This window comes from Suncus etruscus, chromosome 10 (assembly GCF_024139225.1).
Source record: "Suncus etruscus isolate mSunEtr1 chromosome 10, mSunEtr1.pri.cur, whole genome shotgun sequence".
NCBI lineage: Eukaryota > Metazoa > Chordata > Mammalia > Eulipotyphla > Soricidae > Suncus > Suncus etruscus.
Window position 1 is genome coordinate 84,046,516 of NC_064857.1, and position 17,026 is coordinate 84,063,541.

The window sequence follows — 17,026 nt, forward strand, 5'->3', positions numbered from 1 at the left end:
TGGAAGGGCTTTAGGTTTGCTCCTACCAGTGCTAAGGACTCATGCAGCATCAAGGATGGAAATCAGGCACTCTCAGAAGCAACTCCCAGGCACAGAACTGGAAGTAGCCCCCACAAATTGCCAAATGTCTCAAACCATAAAACATCCCCCTCCAAAAAAAAGAGGAAAAGAAAATTTTGAATCAAGAGATATAAGGCCAGAAAGATAGTACAGTGGGTAAGGCACTTGCCATGTACTCAACTGCCCAAGTTTAGTCATCAGAACTACGTGTACTTCCTCCAGATTCACCATGAGTGATCCCTAAGCACCAGCATGTATGCCTCCAAAAGAGGAGAGGAGGAAAGATTTGAACTAGGAACAAAGATCAGTGAACATTTGCCTCCCATGTGGGAAACTGATTAATCCTAGAAAGCACCAAAAAAGATACAAAATAAAGAAGCAAGTCATGCAATGTTCCAGAAAGAAATCAAAAAGTCAAAGGAAAGACAAGTAGCAGCTGGAATGGAATAAGGGGTTAATGGTAAAAGATGAGGTTAGGATCCAGGGTGAAAGCTCAATGAGCAGTAGCAGCAGGTTTAATTTCTGATACAACATGGTCCCCCAAGCATACTTCCAGGAGTAATCGTGGAGCACTGAGCTGGAAGAACTTACAGCACTTTTAGAAGTGAACCAAAAACAAAAGACTGAGGCTTGCTTGCTCTTCAAACCCAGGAATAGAATAGGAGGTAAGATATCTTGAATGAGTATCTCCAGTATCTCGCTTATCTCTGTTTCTTTACTTGTTTCCTTTAGGAAGAAGCCTGTGTTCACTCTAGAACACACACTTTCCCCCTCACATTTCTCTCCCCCACATCTATCTTTTAAGCTTCAATTAGAAAAAAACAACTTTCAGGAACCCGAGCAATAACACAGTGAGTAGAATGTTTGCCTTTCACGTGGCCAAGCCGGGTTCGATCTCCAGCATTCCATATGGTCCCCCCCACAGGTTTGCCACAAGTAATTTCTGAGTGCAGCACCGGGAGTAATAATTTGGATATTTGGAGGGTAAGGGTAAAACACTCTACAATAGAGGGGCAAAAAACAACCAACCTCTATAATGAAACACTTTCTCTGGAGTGTGGTGATATAGAACAGACTCTTAACACTATTTAAAGATACAGTAAGTGGGGCCAAAGTGATAGCACAGCAACAGGGTGTTTGCTTTGCATGCAGACAGACCTGGGTTCAATTCCCGGCATCCCTCCAAGCCTGCCAGGAGCGATTTCTGAACGAAGAGCCAGGAGTAACCCCTGAGCTTCCAGGTGTGGCCCAAAAAACCAAAAATAAATAAAAATTAAAGAAACAGCAGTAGTCAAAGAGATAATACAAAGGATAGGGTTATTGCCCTGTATACTGCTGACCTAGGTTCAATCCACAGCACCCTGAATATTCCCTGAGCTCTGCCAGGTACAATTTCTGAGCGCGGAGCCAGGATTAGCCCTAAACTCTTCAGAGTGTGGACCAAAACACAAAACTAGAGCCAAGAGACCACATTCTGAAGTCTGCTAGTTGGTTGGTTGGTTAGTGATTACATGTATGTGTGTGTGGGGGGGGGGTGAGCTGGAGGTTTTGTGTGTGTGTGTGTGTGTGTGTGTGTGTGTGTGAATATGTGTGTATTTGAAGAGGATGACGGTGTCCCAAGTTCAAGGGGACCCAAGCAATGCCATATTGCTCAGACCCAGCAATGTTGGGACCACAAAGGTGACACCTGAAGTGTGAAACTATGTAGGCTGGGGACTGAATTCAAGATCTCTCCCATGCAAAGTATGCAATAAAGCCTTCTGAGTTATCTCCCCAGCCTCCATTGTTTCTTTGTTTAAGGGGCCACATCTGGCAGTCTCATGAGCAACTCACAGTTTTGAGTTGGAGGATAGCTTCTAACTGTATTGGCAAGGAGACAGAAACCATGTGATGCAGAGCAGACTCCAGAACTTCAGCCATTGCCCCAAGCCCTACTTTCTGATTATTATCCAAACATTTCCCTCCCAGACCAGAGAGATAGCATGGAGGTAAGGCATTTGCCTTTTATGCATAAAGACGGGGGTTCGAATCCCAGCATCCCGTCTGGTCCCTGAGCCTGCCAGGAGTGATTTCTGAGCTTAGAGCCAGGAGTAACTCCTGAGCGCTGCCGGGTGTGACCCAAAAAACAAAAACAAACAAACAAAAAAACAAAAATATTTCCTTCCTGTCATTTTAGGAATTTTGAAAAGAGCACCTAAAAAAAACAGGTAATAAGTCAGCATTAAATTATTTGGAAAATCAGGCCCGGAGAGATAGCACAGCGGCGTTTGCCTTGCAAGCAGCCGATCCAGGACCAAAGGTGATTGGTTCGAATCCTGGTGTCCCATATGGTCCCCCGTGCCTGCCAGGAGCTATTTCTGAGCAGACAGCCAGGAGTAACCCCTGAGCACCGCTGGGTGTGACCAAAAAAAAAAAAAAAAAAAAAATTATTTGGAAAATCACTGTAAAATATGTAGACTTTCTAGAAATTTTGCTTTTTGTATTCTCTGGTATCCAGAGGCTGTCCCATAAAAGCAAAAAGGAAAACACCAAATAATCCCAAAGGCACCAGTGAAGGTAGTTTTTTGTTTTGCTTTGTTTTTGTTTTTGTTTTTGGGTCACACTAGGAAGTACTCAGGGGTTACTTCTCGCTATGTATAGAAATCACTCCTGGGCCAGAGCAATAGCACTGCAAGTAGAGCATTTGCCTTCTATGAAGTCAACCTGGGTTCAATCCCCAGAATCCCATATGATCCCCAAGCCTGGAGTAGTGATTTCTGAGCACAGCCGTGTGTGGCCTATAAGCCAAATAAAAAAAAAATGTTAATTATTCCTGGCAGATTTGGGGGAACATATGAGATGCCAGGAATTGAACCACTATACTATCATTCCAGCCCTAAGTGAGGGTAGTTCTTGAGTCTAACTATACACAGGAACACCATCAGCAGATTACAACTGCCCAGCAGTGGAGGTTTGTACAACACTAGCATTGCAGCAGAACTAGCAAAGTGACAGCCAAACAACATACTCAGAACCATTAAAGGCAGAAATTCAAAAGGAAGGGCAGGAGCGATAACATAGAGGGTAAGGTATTTGCATTGCATGCAGCCAACCCAAATTCGATCACCAGCATCCCATATGCTCCCGAGCACTGCCAGGAATGGTTTCTGAGTGCAGAACCAGAAATAACCTCTGAGCACCTCTGGGTTTGGCAAAAAAAATAAAACTCAAAAGGGAGTTTTGTATATCCAGGGCCAGAGAGGAAACTGCACATTTTGTATGCAAGAGAACAGGGTTAAGTCTATGGTTCCGTATGATGCACCAAGCACCATCAAGAGTGACCCAAGACCATATAAAGCTAGGAGTAGCCCTGATAACCAGTGGGGATAGTCCAGAAACAAAACAAAACAAAAAAATTTGGAATAGCCATATACACAGCAGTATTATTCCTGAGACAAAAGTTGAAAACAACCCAAGTGTCCATCACCAAGTGAATGGGCTATTTTGTTTGTTTTTGGATCATACCCAGCGGCACCCAGGGGTTACTCCTGGCTCTGTGCTCAGAAATCGCTCCTGGCAGGCTCGGAGACCATATGGGATGCTAGGAATTGAACAGTCCTCTGTTGGCCACATGCAAGGCAAACGCCCTACTGCTATGCTATCTCTTCAGCCCAAGTGAACGATTTAAGAAATGTGTCATATATATTCAACAGAATTATTGACTTAAAAAGGAAATATTAACTACAACATGGATGGATCTCAAATATTCTGAGTAGGCTAAGTGAAATATGCTCGTTCCAAAGGTACAAATATTTTATATATTTCCTTTTAGCATGTTGATTGCCAGCACATACAACCAATGACTCACTTTTGTATGTTATTTAATTAGCATAAACTGCAGTATGTCATCAAGTTAAATGAAATTAACTTAGAGCAGACCATAAAACAAAGTCACTGGGAGGTTGCTAAGGGGAGGGAGAATGAAAAATTGCTTTATTTGAATTGCAGTTTGAATTTATAACGATTAAAATTCTGGAGACAGATAATGGAATGGTGGGCACAACAATGTGAATATTGATTCATTAACATTTTACATTCAATTTATTTTATAATTTCTAGGGGTCTCCCCAGTGGTGCTGGGGATCCCAAGAACCAGTCACAGTGATAGGATGGTGATCTGTACCTTAAAACTCAGTACTGATGGGGATGGTCAGTGGCGCAAGCAGTAAAGCATCTGCCTTGCCTGTGCTAGCCTAGGACAGACCACGGTTCGATTCCCCCAGTGTCCCATAAGGTCCCCAAGCCAGGAGCGATTTCTGAGCGAAGAGCCAGGAGTAACCCCTGAGCGTCACAGGGTGTGGCCCAAAAAACAAAACAAAACCAAAAAAAATTCAGCACTGAGGTCTCAGTTCAAGGTGCTATCCATGCCCTCAGTGCTAGGGACCATCAGGGTGATAACTGGTGGTGAGGCAGGATCCATATGGTGCCAGGGATTGAAAGCAGGGCCTCACACATGCAAGGAATTTATAGCACTCTAGAGGTCTCAAGTCCTTTTTTTTTTTTTTTTTTTTGGTTTTTGGACCACCTGGTGATGCTCAGGGGTTACTCCTGGCTATGTGCTCAGAAATCGCTCCTAGCTCAGGGGACCATATGGAACGCAAGGGATCAAACCACGGTTCATTCTGGGTCAGCCACATGCAAGGCAAATGCCCTACCACTGCTCTATCACTCTAGCCCCCTGGTCTCAAGCCCTTAAAAACAATTTTTGGGGTTTTTTTGGGGACCACACCCGGTGACACTTATGGCTCACTCCTGTCTATGCCCTCAGAAATCGCTCCTGGTATTTTTGAGCAGACGCCAGGAGTAACCCCTGAGCACCACCGGGTGTGGCCCAAAATCCAAAAAAAAAAAAAAAGAAAGAAATCGCTCCTGGCTTAGGAACCAAATGGGATGCCAGGGGATCAAACCTAGGTCCGTCCTAGGCTAGCGCACGCAAGGAAGACACCTTACGGCTTGTGTCCAGCCCCTTACAATTTTTTTAAATAGAGCCCAGAGAGATAGCACAGTGGTGTTTGCCTTGCAAGCAGCCGATCCAGGACCTAAGGTGGTTGGTTCAAATCCCGGTGTCCCATATGGTCCCCCGTGCCTGCCAGGAGCTATTTCTGAGCAGAGCCAGGAGTAACCCCTGAGCACTGCCGGGTGTGGCCCAAAAAAACAAAAACAAAAAGAAAAATTTTAAATATAGGGCCAGAAAGGTAATAGAGTTGATAAGATACTTGCCTTGCATACTGTGGAACCAGGTTCAATCCCCCATCCACTGCCAGGAGAAATCCCTGAGCACAGAGCAAGGACCAAGCCTTGAACACTGCCAAGGCTCCATTCCACACCTCTTACCCACATAAATAATCAATAATTATCCTAGAGATAGTACAGCAGGTAAGATATTTGTCAATCACATTACCAACGCAGGTTCAATGCCTGGTACCACATATGATCCTCTGAGCCCTATCAGGAGTGATCCCTGAGCACAAAGCCAGGAGTAAGCCCTGAGCATCATCGGTTATGGTCCAAATACAAACAAAAAAGTACTCCTGGAAAAAAATGTCACGATACAATAATAAGGCTGAGACTTGCTTAATGATAAAAGTTCCTGTTAGGGATGCATTAGACTTGAGTTTATTTCACCAAAAACAAAAATTAGTTATTGTTGTATTTTTCTGGTTTTTTTTTTTTTTTTATGGTAAGGTTGAATAGAGTATTTTTCACTTCTTCCCTTCTTTGGGCCACACCAAGAAGTGCTCAGGGGTTACTTCCAGCATGGTCATGCTAGAAGAATCATGCGGTATCAGAGTTCAAATCCTCATCTTTTGCAAGCAAAACATGCATTCAATCCACTAAGTTATTGCTTCAGTCTAACAGCATTTTTATCATCAGAAAAAAGTCCTAAAACTAATTCTAACATTCCTAAGACTATAACTAAATGAATTTTGAATGACAGTGATACTAGGGAAATAAGGGGAATATTGAATTTAGAGACACAGTAAGTTGTGATAGCCTAGGACAAGGGAAAAGCAAACTATAGCCACATAGCAGTTCCTTTATTATTTCTTTTTTTAAGTTTTTGGGCCACACCCGGTGGTGCTCAGGGGTTACTCCTGGCTCTGCGCTCAGAAATAGCTCCTGGTAAGCTCAGGACTATATGGGATGCTGGGAATCGAACCAGGGTCCATCCTGGGTCTGCTGCATGCAAGGCAAACACCCTATCGCTGTGTGTGCCCTCACTCCAGCCCCTCACAAAGCATACATCCTGATGTCTGTTTTTGTATAAAAGCTAAGAATGGGTTTATATTTTTCAATGACTAAAAAAAATTTGTAATGTAGGGGCTGGCGAGGTGGCGCTAGAGGTAAGGTGTCTGCCTTGCAAGCACTAGCCAAGGAAGAACCACAGTTCGATCCCCCAGCGTCCCATATGGTCCCCCTAAGCCAGGGGCAGTTTCTGAGCACTTAGCTAGGAGTAACCCCTGAGCATCAAACGGGTGTGGCCCGAAAAACCAAAAAAAAAATGTAATGTACAGAATTTATATGAAATTTTAATTTCAGCATCTATAAAGCTTTCATTGCTGGGAACACAGCCATGATCATTATTTGCACACTGTCTTTCAATGAATGATTCCATGCTGCTGAGGAACTATAATAAAACAGTAAAGCTCACAAAGCTTACAATACTTGTTACAAGAGGGCCAGGAAAAATAGCATAACAGGTAACATGATTGCTTAGTACGTGGCCGACCCAGGTTTGATTCCTGGAATCCCATGTGTTTCCCCCAAGCCCACCAAGAATAATTCCTTAGTACAGAGCTATGAGCAATCCATGAACACTTGTCAAGTGTGTCCAAAAAAAAACTTCTTTCAAGGAGAAAATAAATACACGAGTTATGTCACCAGCCTTGTATGTTCAGCACCAGTTTGACCCCCAGCACTGCATATGGTCTTTTGACCATACACCTCTGGGCAGTCAGGAGTAATTCTTGAGAATTAAAGTGACTACTCCTCATTTGGTACTCAAGGGACAGTGCTCAGGGGACAATGCTGTCATGGAAATAGATCGTGACATGGAAATAGACCGTGAGTCTCCTGCAAGCAACTCAGTACAATAAACTAACTTCTCTGGCCCAAAGTTCACTCCTCTACCTTGAGACAGAATATATTGAGGGGAAAAATGTTTTTTTACTTCTTTTAAGGCATTATGATTTACAAAGCTTTTTTGGAGAAATGGCAGGGGGCTGCACCTAGTGATACTCAGGGGTTACTCCTGGCTCTGCAATCAGAAATTACTCCAGGGCCCGGAGAGATAGCATGGAGGTAAGGCATTTGCCAGGCATACAGAAGGATGGTGGTTCGAATCCCGGCATCCCATATCGTCCCCTGAGCCTGCCAGGAGCGATTTCTGAGCGTAGAGCCAGAAATAACCCCTAAGTGCTGCCAGTATGACCCAATAACAAAAAAGAAAGGAAGGAAGGAAGGAAGGGAGGGAGGGAGGGAGGGAGGGAGGGTGGGGGGAGGGAGGGGGGAGGGGAGGGGAGGGGAGAGGAGAGGAGAGGAGAGGAGAGGAGAGGAGAGGAGAGGAGAGGAGAGGAGAGGAGAGGAGAGGAGAGAAGAGAAGAGAAGAGAAAAGAAAAGAAAAGAAAAGAAAAGAAAAGAAAAGAAAAGAAAAGAAAAGAAAAGAAAAGAAAAGAAAAGAAAAGAGGGGCCGGAGAGATAGCATGGAGGTAAGGCGTTTGCCTTTCATACAGGAGGTCATCGGTTCGAATCCTGGCGCCCCATATGGTCCCCTGTGCCTGCCAGGAGCAATTTCTGAGCCTGGAGCCAGGAATAACCCCTGAGCACTGCCAGGTGTGACCCAAAAACCAAAAAAATAAAAAAATAAAAAAAAGAAAAGAAAAGAAAAGAAAAGAAAAGAAATTACTCCAGGGGCTGGAGAGATGGCATGGAGGTAGGAGAGAAGAGGAGAGGAGAGGAGAGGAGGGGAGGGGAGGGGAGGGGAGGGAAGGGGAAGGGAGGGGAGGGGAGGGAAGGGGAGGAGGGAAGGGGAGGGGAGGGAGGGGAGGGGGGAGGGGAGGGGAGGAGAGGAGAGGAGAGAAGAGAAGAGAAGAGAAGAGAAGAGAAGAGAAGAGAAGAGAAGAGAAGAGAAAAGAAAAGAAAAGAAAAGAAAAGAAAAGAAAAGAAAAGAAAAGAAAAGAAAAGAAAAGAAAAAAGAAATTACTCCAGGGGCTGGAGAGATGGCATGGAGGTAGGGCATTTGCCTTTGAATCCTGGCATCCCATCTGGTCCCCTAAACCTGCCAGGAGCGATTTCTGAGTATAGAGCCAGGAGTAACCCCTGAGAGCTGCTGGGTGTGTCCAAAAACAAAACAAAAAAATTACTCCAGGTAGAACTGGGAAGGGGGCCGGAGTGGTAGCACAGTAGTAGGGTGTTTGCCTTGCATATGGCTGACCCAGGGCAGATGCAGGGCAGACACAGGTTCGATTCCTAGCATCTGATATGGTCCCCTGCCAGGAGTGATTTCTTAGCGCAGAGCCAGGATTAACCCTGAGCGCTGCCAGGTGTGCCCCCCCAAATTAAAAAAATAGAAAGAACTGGAAAAGGGTGTCGTATGGGATGCAGGGCATCAAGCCCAACTTGGCTGTGTACAAGGCAAGTGGCCCACCCACTGTCATTTACAAATTTACAAAGCTTTTAAAAACTAATGTTCAGGCATTCTATGTAAAACAAACCAATACTTATAGCGAAAATACAATAGTTTGGGTGTTTTGGTTGTTTCATTAGGGCAAAAATATAAAAACATGCCTCCATCAAACAGATGGGATAAGGGCCAGACAGATAGTAAAACATACAAGGCACTGGGGGCCGGAGAGATAGCATGGAGGTAAGGCATTTGCCGTTCATGCAGAAGATCATTGGTTCGAATCCCAGCATCCCATACGGTCCCCTAAGCATGCCAGGAGCGATTTCTGAGTGTAGAGCCGCAATAACCCCTGAGCGCTAGTGTGATCCAAGAACAAAAGCAAACAAACAAAAAATATGCAAGGCATTTGTCTTGCACAAAGCCAATCTTAGTTTGATCCCTGGCACCCTACATGATCCCCAGAGTGCTGTCAGGAGTGATCCTCAGTACAAAGTCAGGAGTAAGCACTGCCCTGAGAATCAGCTGGGTATGGCCAAAAAAAAAAAAAAAGGAGAAAGAATGAAAGAAAAAGAACAGAATAGATGACAATCCACCTTTTCAAATTGGGTATTTGCTTTTTAGATGTGAAAAAATAAAATGTCTGAATGCAACTTACCAGCAAGGTAAGTTCTACCCTGTTATGGGTAGTACAGTGCTGTTACGACATCAACAAAGCCAAATCAATATCTTCCTGAAATTAGAAATCTTAAGAAATAGAAATAGGGCTGAAAGATAATAGAACGTGAGGGGTACCTGCACATAGCCAACCCAGAATCAATCACCAGCATCCCCTAAGCACTGTCAGGAGTAATTCCTGAGTATGACTGGTTGTGGCCAAAAGAAAAATGGATAGAAGGAAGGGAGAGAGAGGAGGAGTGAGGGAAGGAGGAAGGAAGAATGACAGCACTTGCAAATTCCGTCCAAATGTTTGAATTCCTGCCAAACTGTATAAAACTCAAAATATATTTTATGAAAAAGAAGAAATGCAAAAACTGTAAGTTTCATCCCATTCACTGCCACATGAGCCAAGCACAATGCTGATAGCTATGCTGTTTGTACCTAGTAGTTACGCTATCATTTTTCTTATTTTTGTTTCTATCTAAGGTCACATCTAGTGACACTTAAGAGCTACTCCTAGCTCAGTGCTACAGGTCACTGCTTAAGACCAAGGAACCATCGGTGCTAGGGATCAAACCTATGTACCACACCTGCACAGCATATGCCCCTGTTAAGGTATCTCTTCGGCCCTGTTCTGCTATCTTCAGTTCCCTACTACCAAAGATCTTTTTCTGCTACATCAATTACAAGTTTGAAACTTCCAGAGAAAACCACAGAGAGATGTGCATTGCATCCTCCAGTGAGTACGAGACCACAAATACCCCCATGAGCACCACAACCAAATGTGTAAACACCATAATACCAGGCATATGAATAATAACAGAGGAAAGGGAATGGGGAGAAGGGCACAGACTTTGATTTATAGTACAGTGTTTCACATTTATGACATGTCGCTTATTCAGATTAAATTCCTTTGGTAATGTTATGTTTCGATTCCTCCACTAAACTGTCAGGGGCTCATGAGCAGGAACCATATCTGTTATTTCTTTTGTGTGTTCTCCCACAGCACCTCACATACAGTGCCCTAGATGGGTAGGTACTCTATAATACATATATTATGATTGAATGACAAAATAATTAGCCCTACAATTTGAGCCCTCAGACTAAAATCCTCACACCTATAATTGTTACCATTAAGCATCCTTCTATACATCAGTTCAAAGGACACTCCTGGGGTGAGTACAGCTGATTCTACTGGATTTATTACGTTAGGTTTTTCTCCAGCAAAAGCAAAAGTACACGTGTAATGTTAAAATAGAATTCCTGACTACTGAGAAGGTGGGTGGAAAAGTGGTCAAATGAAGGAAGAATCTATTATAACATCTTGCCTCCAAAGAATAAGCATTATTCAACCTTAAAGATTAAAATATTCGGGCCCGGAGAGATAGCACAGCGGCGTTTGCCTTGCAAGCAGCCGATCCAGGACCAAAGGTGGTTGGTTCAAATCCCGGTGTCCCATATGGTCCCCCGTGCCTGCCAGGAGCTATTTCTGAGCAGACAGCCAGGAGTAACCCCTGAGCAATGCCGGGTGTGACCCAAAAACCAACAAAAAAAAAAAAGATTAAAATATTCCTAAAATGACTCTGAACTAAGACTCTTTACTGAAATCACTAAACTTTGTACTGGCTAAATTCCATCACAAAAAATAGCATTAGAAGCAGACTCGCTGGGCCAGAGTGGTAGCACAGCAGGTAGGGTATTTGCCTTGCATGGAGCCAACCCAGATTTGACCCCCAGCATCCCTTTATAATCTCCGGAGTACCACACCATCAGGAATGATCACTGAGATCAGAGCATTGCTGGGTGTGGCCCAAAAACAATAAAAAAGAGCAAAGATTGAGGACGGAGCAATAGCTCAGCAGTAGGGCGTTTGCCTTTCATGTGGCTGACCCAGGTCGGACCGGGTTCGATCCTTGGTATCCCATATGGTCCCCTGAGCCTGCCACGAGTGATTTCTGAGCACAGAGCCTGCCAGGAGCAAAGACTGGAGTCAAGAGTTAATACAAGGATCAAGACACATGGTTTACAATGTAGTCATATACATGGTTCCCTGAGCATTGCTGTGTATGACCTTGGAGATTCCGAACACCAAAGCATATGACTCTGGAGGCCCTCAAACATGATTGTGATGACACAGGTAATCTAAAGCACCATAGGACCTAAGAAGTACCCTTACAGTAACCTCCTCCAATTGGCCAAAAATCACCAGAGGGGGCCAGAGGTAAGTAAGTCAGTCACTTGCCTTCCACACCCCAGACCAGGTTCGATAACTGACATACCATACGATTCCCCAAGCACAGGCAGGAGTGACCTGAATGCAGAGTCAAAAGTATGCCCTAGGGCCTGGAGAGATAGCACAGCGGTGTTTGCCTTGCAAGCAGCCAATCTAGGACCAAAGGTGGTTGGTTCGAATCCCAGTGTCCCATATGGTCCCCCGTGCCTGCCAGGAGCTATTTCTGAGCAGACAGCCAGGAGTAACCCCTGAGCATCACTGGGTGTGGCCCAAAAACAAAACAAAACAAACAAAAAAAAAAAAGTATGCCCTAAACACACAAGGATATGCCCCCACCAAAAAAAAAATAATTGCCAGGAGGAGGCCCCTGGACCTCCTGAGCACTTCCTGGGAAGCCAAAAATATTCCACAGATTAATTCTAAAATTCCCAGTTAAAACTTCATATGTGCATTCTTAGCTTATATCTAATTTTGCCAAAACTTCAAAGCATGACTATCTAACGTATTGCAAACACTGGGTTAATAAGTAAACCAGTCAATGGGCTGATGGCTCAAGTGACAGAGTACATGTATAATAATATACCACCTTGCAGGTATGTAGTCATGAGCTCAAATTCTTAGTGTACAGCAGGCACCAACTTGATGATTCTGGAAGCTGCCTATGATCCTCAGTACCCAAAAACTAAAGTGTACAAAGGGCCAGCAAAATAGTTCAAATGGGGGGGCCAGGCGGTGGCGCTGGAGGTAAGGTAAGCCTTACCTGCGCTAGCCTAGGAGACGGACCGCGGTTCGATCCCCCGGCGTCCCATATGGTCCCCCAAGCCAGGAGCGACTTCTGAGCGCATAGCCAGGAGTAACCCCTGAGCGTCACCGGGTGTGGCCCAAAAACCAAAAAAAAAAAAAAAAAATAGTTCAAATGGGGCCTATGTTCAATCTTCATCACCACATTGGCCCCCAGCATGGCCAGGTATAACCCTTAGTGGCCCCCAAACACTGCTGGGCCTGAGTAATGTGCTACGGGGTCTAAGATCTATTGGGTATGGCTCCTATTTAAAAAAAAAAAAAAAAACTTTAAAAATAAACTAGAGACTTGCTCTTTGTGTCCATGTTCTCCTTCAAACAAGGATCTCCCTTGCTTGTCTGTTTTGATTTTTGATTGCCTATCTCCACTCTGGTGAAGTCTATGTTCTCTCTTGAATACACACTTCTCCTCTCTCACCTTACATCCTTTTGTTCTGTTTTGTTTTTGAACCAAACCCAGCAATGCCAAGGGGTTACAATGCCAAAGGTGGCTCTGTACTCAGGACTCACTCCTAGAGTGCTCAGGGAACCATATTGGATGTCAGGGATCAAACCTGGGCCAGCCACATGCAAGGCAAGTGCCTTACCCAATGTACTATCTCTTTGGTCCCAATTTGGGGGAGGAGGGTTTAGGAGTTACTTTTGGCTCTTCCCTCACATCTTTCTAAATAAGTTTCAATTCAAATTATCTTCTTTACTAAAAGGAAAAAAGAAAAATATTCAGAAAAATAGGAAAAATAGTAATGTACCAAAAAAAATAACTGAGATACAAGTCAGATGTCAACCAACTTTGCTATTAGGAATCTGGGGTAACACCTAGAAAATGTAAGCTAGACATTGAAAAGTGAGCAGAGGGCCGAAGAGATAGCATGAAAGTAAGGCGCTTGCCTTGCATGCAGGACAGTGGTTCGAGTCCCAGCATCCCATATGGTCCCCTGAGCCTGCCAGGGGTGATTTCTAAGCATAGAGCTAAGAGGAATCCCTGAGTGCTGGTGGGTGTGACACAAAAGCCAAAAGAAAGAAAAGAAAGCAGAGAAAGACATAGCATTGAGTTATTTTCTCAATCAGAGGTCATCTGACCTCCACACTCCACACCATGGGTTCTCAGAATATCCCAAGGGAGTGCTGGTAAAAATAGCAGAAATGGAGGGTCACAGCATAAGACTAGGGTGCCAACAAACAGGACAGTGGTCACAAAAGTTAATAAGGTCAGAGAGGATCACAATTGGGAAGAGGTTGAGAAACACTTAAGTTAGATGAGTCTGGTAAGCTAAAGTAATGAAATTCAGACCCAACAGGTAATGTTCCCTAATATGGTAGCTGTTGTTCTAGCTAAAAAATTAAGTTTTGGGGCCAGAGAGATAGCACAGCGGTAGGGCATTTGCCTTGCATGCAACCCATCTAGGATCAACAGTGGTTCAAATCCCGGCATCCCATATGGTCCCCTGTGCCTGCCAGGAGGGATTTTGGAGCACAGAGCCTGGAGTAAATAACCCGAGTGCCACAGGGTATGACCCAAAAATTAAGTTTTATCTATCTTTCTCTCACTTCACACACCTAATTTATCTCAAAATCTACTGACTCTTCCTTCAAGATATAATTCAGAACTCTTCTCACTGGCTGTCACTGCCTCCCTACATCAAGCCACTATTCTTCATTGTAGTATTCCAAGGATTACTGAGCTGCTTCTTTGGTCCCAGTATAATTCTTCTCATTAAACTTGTGCACCCTCTCACACTTAGAAAAAAATCTAAAGTCTTTGGGGCCAGAAAGATAGCATGAAGGTAAGGCATTCTCCTTGCATGCAGAAGATCAGTGGCATCCCATATGGGCCCCTGAGCCTGCCAGGAGCGATTTCTGAGCGTAGTGCCAGGAGTAACCCCTGAGCGCTGCCGGGTGTGACCCAAAAACAAACAAAAAAAAAAAATCTTAAGTCCTTTTGGACTACAAGGTCTTACCATCTGAGCCCCAACAATTTGCCAATTACCATTTGCTACCACCTTAACCACACACTATGTAGCATCAGTAACCCTAGCAATGACCAGACTCTAGCCTTTTACCCTTCCTTGGAAACCCCACAGATCCTCTCCCATTCTTTGAAATTGTCTCTCCCCCCACACCTGGCTTTTGGGCAAATCCGGTAGTGCTCAGGGCATACTCCTGGCTCTTTGCTCAAGGACCACCCCTAGCAGTGCTCAGGGGCCCATTCTGGTGCCATGAATTGAACCTAGGTTGGCTGCTTACAAGGTAAGGCCTTACCTATAAATTACCTCCCCAGCTCCTCTCCCCATTCCTTGCATGTGTCTCACTACTTGAAATGCCCACATGTTGGCAAGGCTCCATCCTTAACCTTGGTCTCTTTATGTTGAAATGATTATGTGAGAGAAACCTTAGCAGTCTAAAAAGTGTTTTCAAAAACACTGGGGGGGGGGCCACTGGAATGATTCAGGGGAGTGCTAGTAGCTCAGATGACACTGAGGGAACTACTCTTTGCTAACTTAAAGAAGATTTGGGGGCCAGAGTGACAGCACAGTGGGCAGGGCATTTGCCTTGCATGCAGCTGAGTCAGGTTCAATTCCCAGCATCCTATATGGTCCCCTGAGCCTGCCAGGGGTAATTTCTGAGTGCAGAGCCAGGAGTAACCCCTGAGCACCACCAGGTGTGGCCCAAAATAAATAAATAAATAAATAAATAAGGAGCGATTTCTGAACGCAGAGCCAGGAGTCGTGACCCCTGAGCACTGTTGGATGTGGCCCAACAACCAATCAATCAAGTGAAAATAAATAAGTTAAAAAGAAGCTCCTGGAGACACCTAAAACGCAGAGAAAAAAAAATGATGATCCGCTAACTCCCGCAGCAGCAGCAGCAGCAGCAGCAGCAGCAGCAGCAGCGGCAGCGGCAACGGCAACGGCAGCGGCAGGCCTGGTGCAACCCTCGGTCTCCCATCCAACTCCCCAGGTTGCCTCTCCGAGCACCCGAGCGCGCAGCTTCTCGCCGACGCCGGCCACGCTGCTTCAAGGTGGGCGGGGCGAAGGGCGATGACGTGCGGCGGAAAACAGAAGGTCACGTGATTGGTCACGTGGCTAGTCTGGCCCCGCCCTTCCCTTCCCCCCCTCCCCGCGCCCGCGGCACGCGCTGCGCTGCCAGCCCGGTCATGTGACCTTCACGCGGGCGGCTCTCCCCCGGCCTGCTAGGCTAGGCTAGGCTAGGCTAGGCCAGGCCAGGCCAGGCTCCCTCCACAGCAGCCATTTTGCCGAGGACCCGTCGCCCACCACCCACGGCAAACCTCAGGCGCCTAACGCCTCGCGTGGACCACACACACAGACACGCACACGCGAGCTCGCCGCCGGGCGCGTGGGGTGGAAGCGGACGGGCGGGGCCTCCCTCCGCGTGGCGAGGCGACGAGAGCGCCTGCGCGTACCTGCCAGGCAGAGGCAGAACCGGCCGGAACTGGTCCACGCCGCTCGCGAGCGCACACGAGCGGCTCCTCGGCGAGCCTCCCGCGGCGAGACCACCCGGCTCCTCATTGGCTGCCGGGCCCGGTCACGTGCTCCCGAGTCCCGCCCCCCCGCCGCCGCCGCCAATCACCTGGCACCGCGCTCGAAGGGGCGCCGCTCCAAAGCGCCTCGCCTCGCACGCGGAAATGGAGGGTCGCGTGAGCAGGCTCCGCTCCTCTTCCGCCGCCGTGGCCCGGGGAGGACGAGCGGGCGGGCGGACGGCCGAGCGCGATCGTCGGCTGAGCCCAGCCGCGCGGCGCGCGCCTCTCGCTCGGACCTCGCGGCCGTGCCCCTCAGGATCCGGGAGCCGTCGCCCTTGGGCGCTCGCGGTGCACGCCGGGAAACGCCTGGCGCCCCTCGGTGTGCGGCGGAGCATGCCGGGAAAGCAAAGCAAAGCAAAGCCGTGCAGAGCAAAGCAAAGCACCTCGCCCGGCCGCCGGGCTCGCACCTCCCCGCGGGCGCTGCTCTCGCGCCCCGGGAAGGGAAGGGAAGGGAAGGGCGGCCTGGGGGGGGCCAGGAGGGCGACTCCGGCCCCGCCTCTGCCATTTATTTTCTTTTTTTCTTTTTCCTTTTACTTCGTCAGGAGGAACTCTTGATTTGCCCGTTCCTCATGCACTATGTAGTTAGTAGGGACCCGCTGGGTGCTTTTGGGATTCTGACACCCAGGAACATGATTAGGGATTGCAAATTATTAGGGAATGCAAATACCTGCATGGAAGGATGGAGGGGGGTGCTAGCTTAACAACTTACTACAAACAGGACTTGCTTGGAAAGAGGAATTCTTTCTGTTGGGATGTCAGATCAGAGATTTTTTTTGGGGGGGGCCACACCCGGCGTTGCTCAGGGGTTATTCCTGGCTGTCTGCTCAGAAATAGCTCCTGGCAGGCACGGGGGACCATATGGGACACCGGGATTCGAACCAACCACCTTTGGTCCTGGATCGGCTGCTTGCAAGGCAAACGCCGCTGTGCTATCTCTCCGGGCCCTATTTTGCAATTCTTATTATGAAACAAAATAAACCACTACTTACATTACTATACATTTCGTATTCACTAATACTATCCACTTTTTGCTTGTTTGTTTTTGCACCCTTGCTTGATGATACTCAGGGCT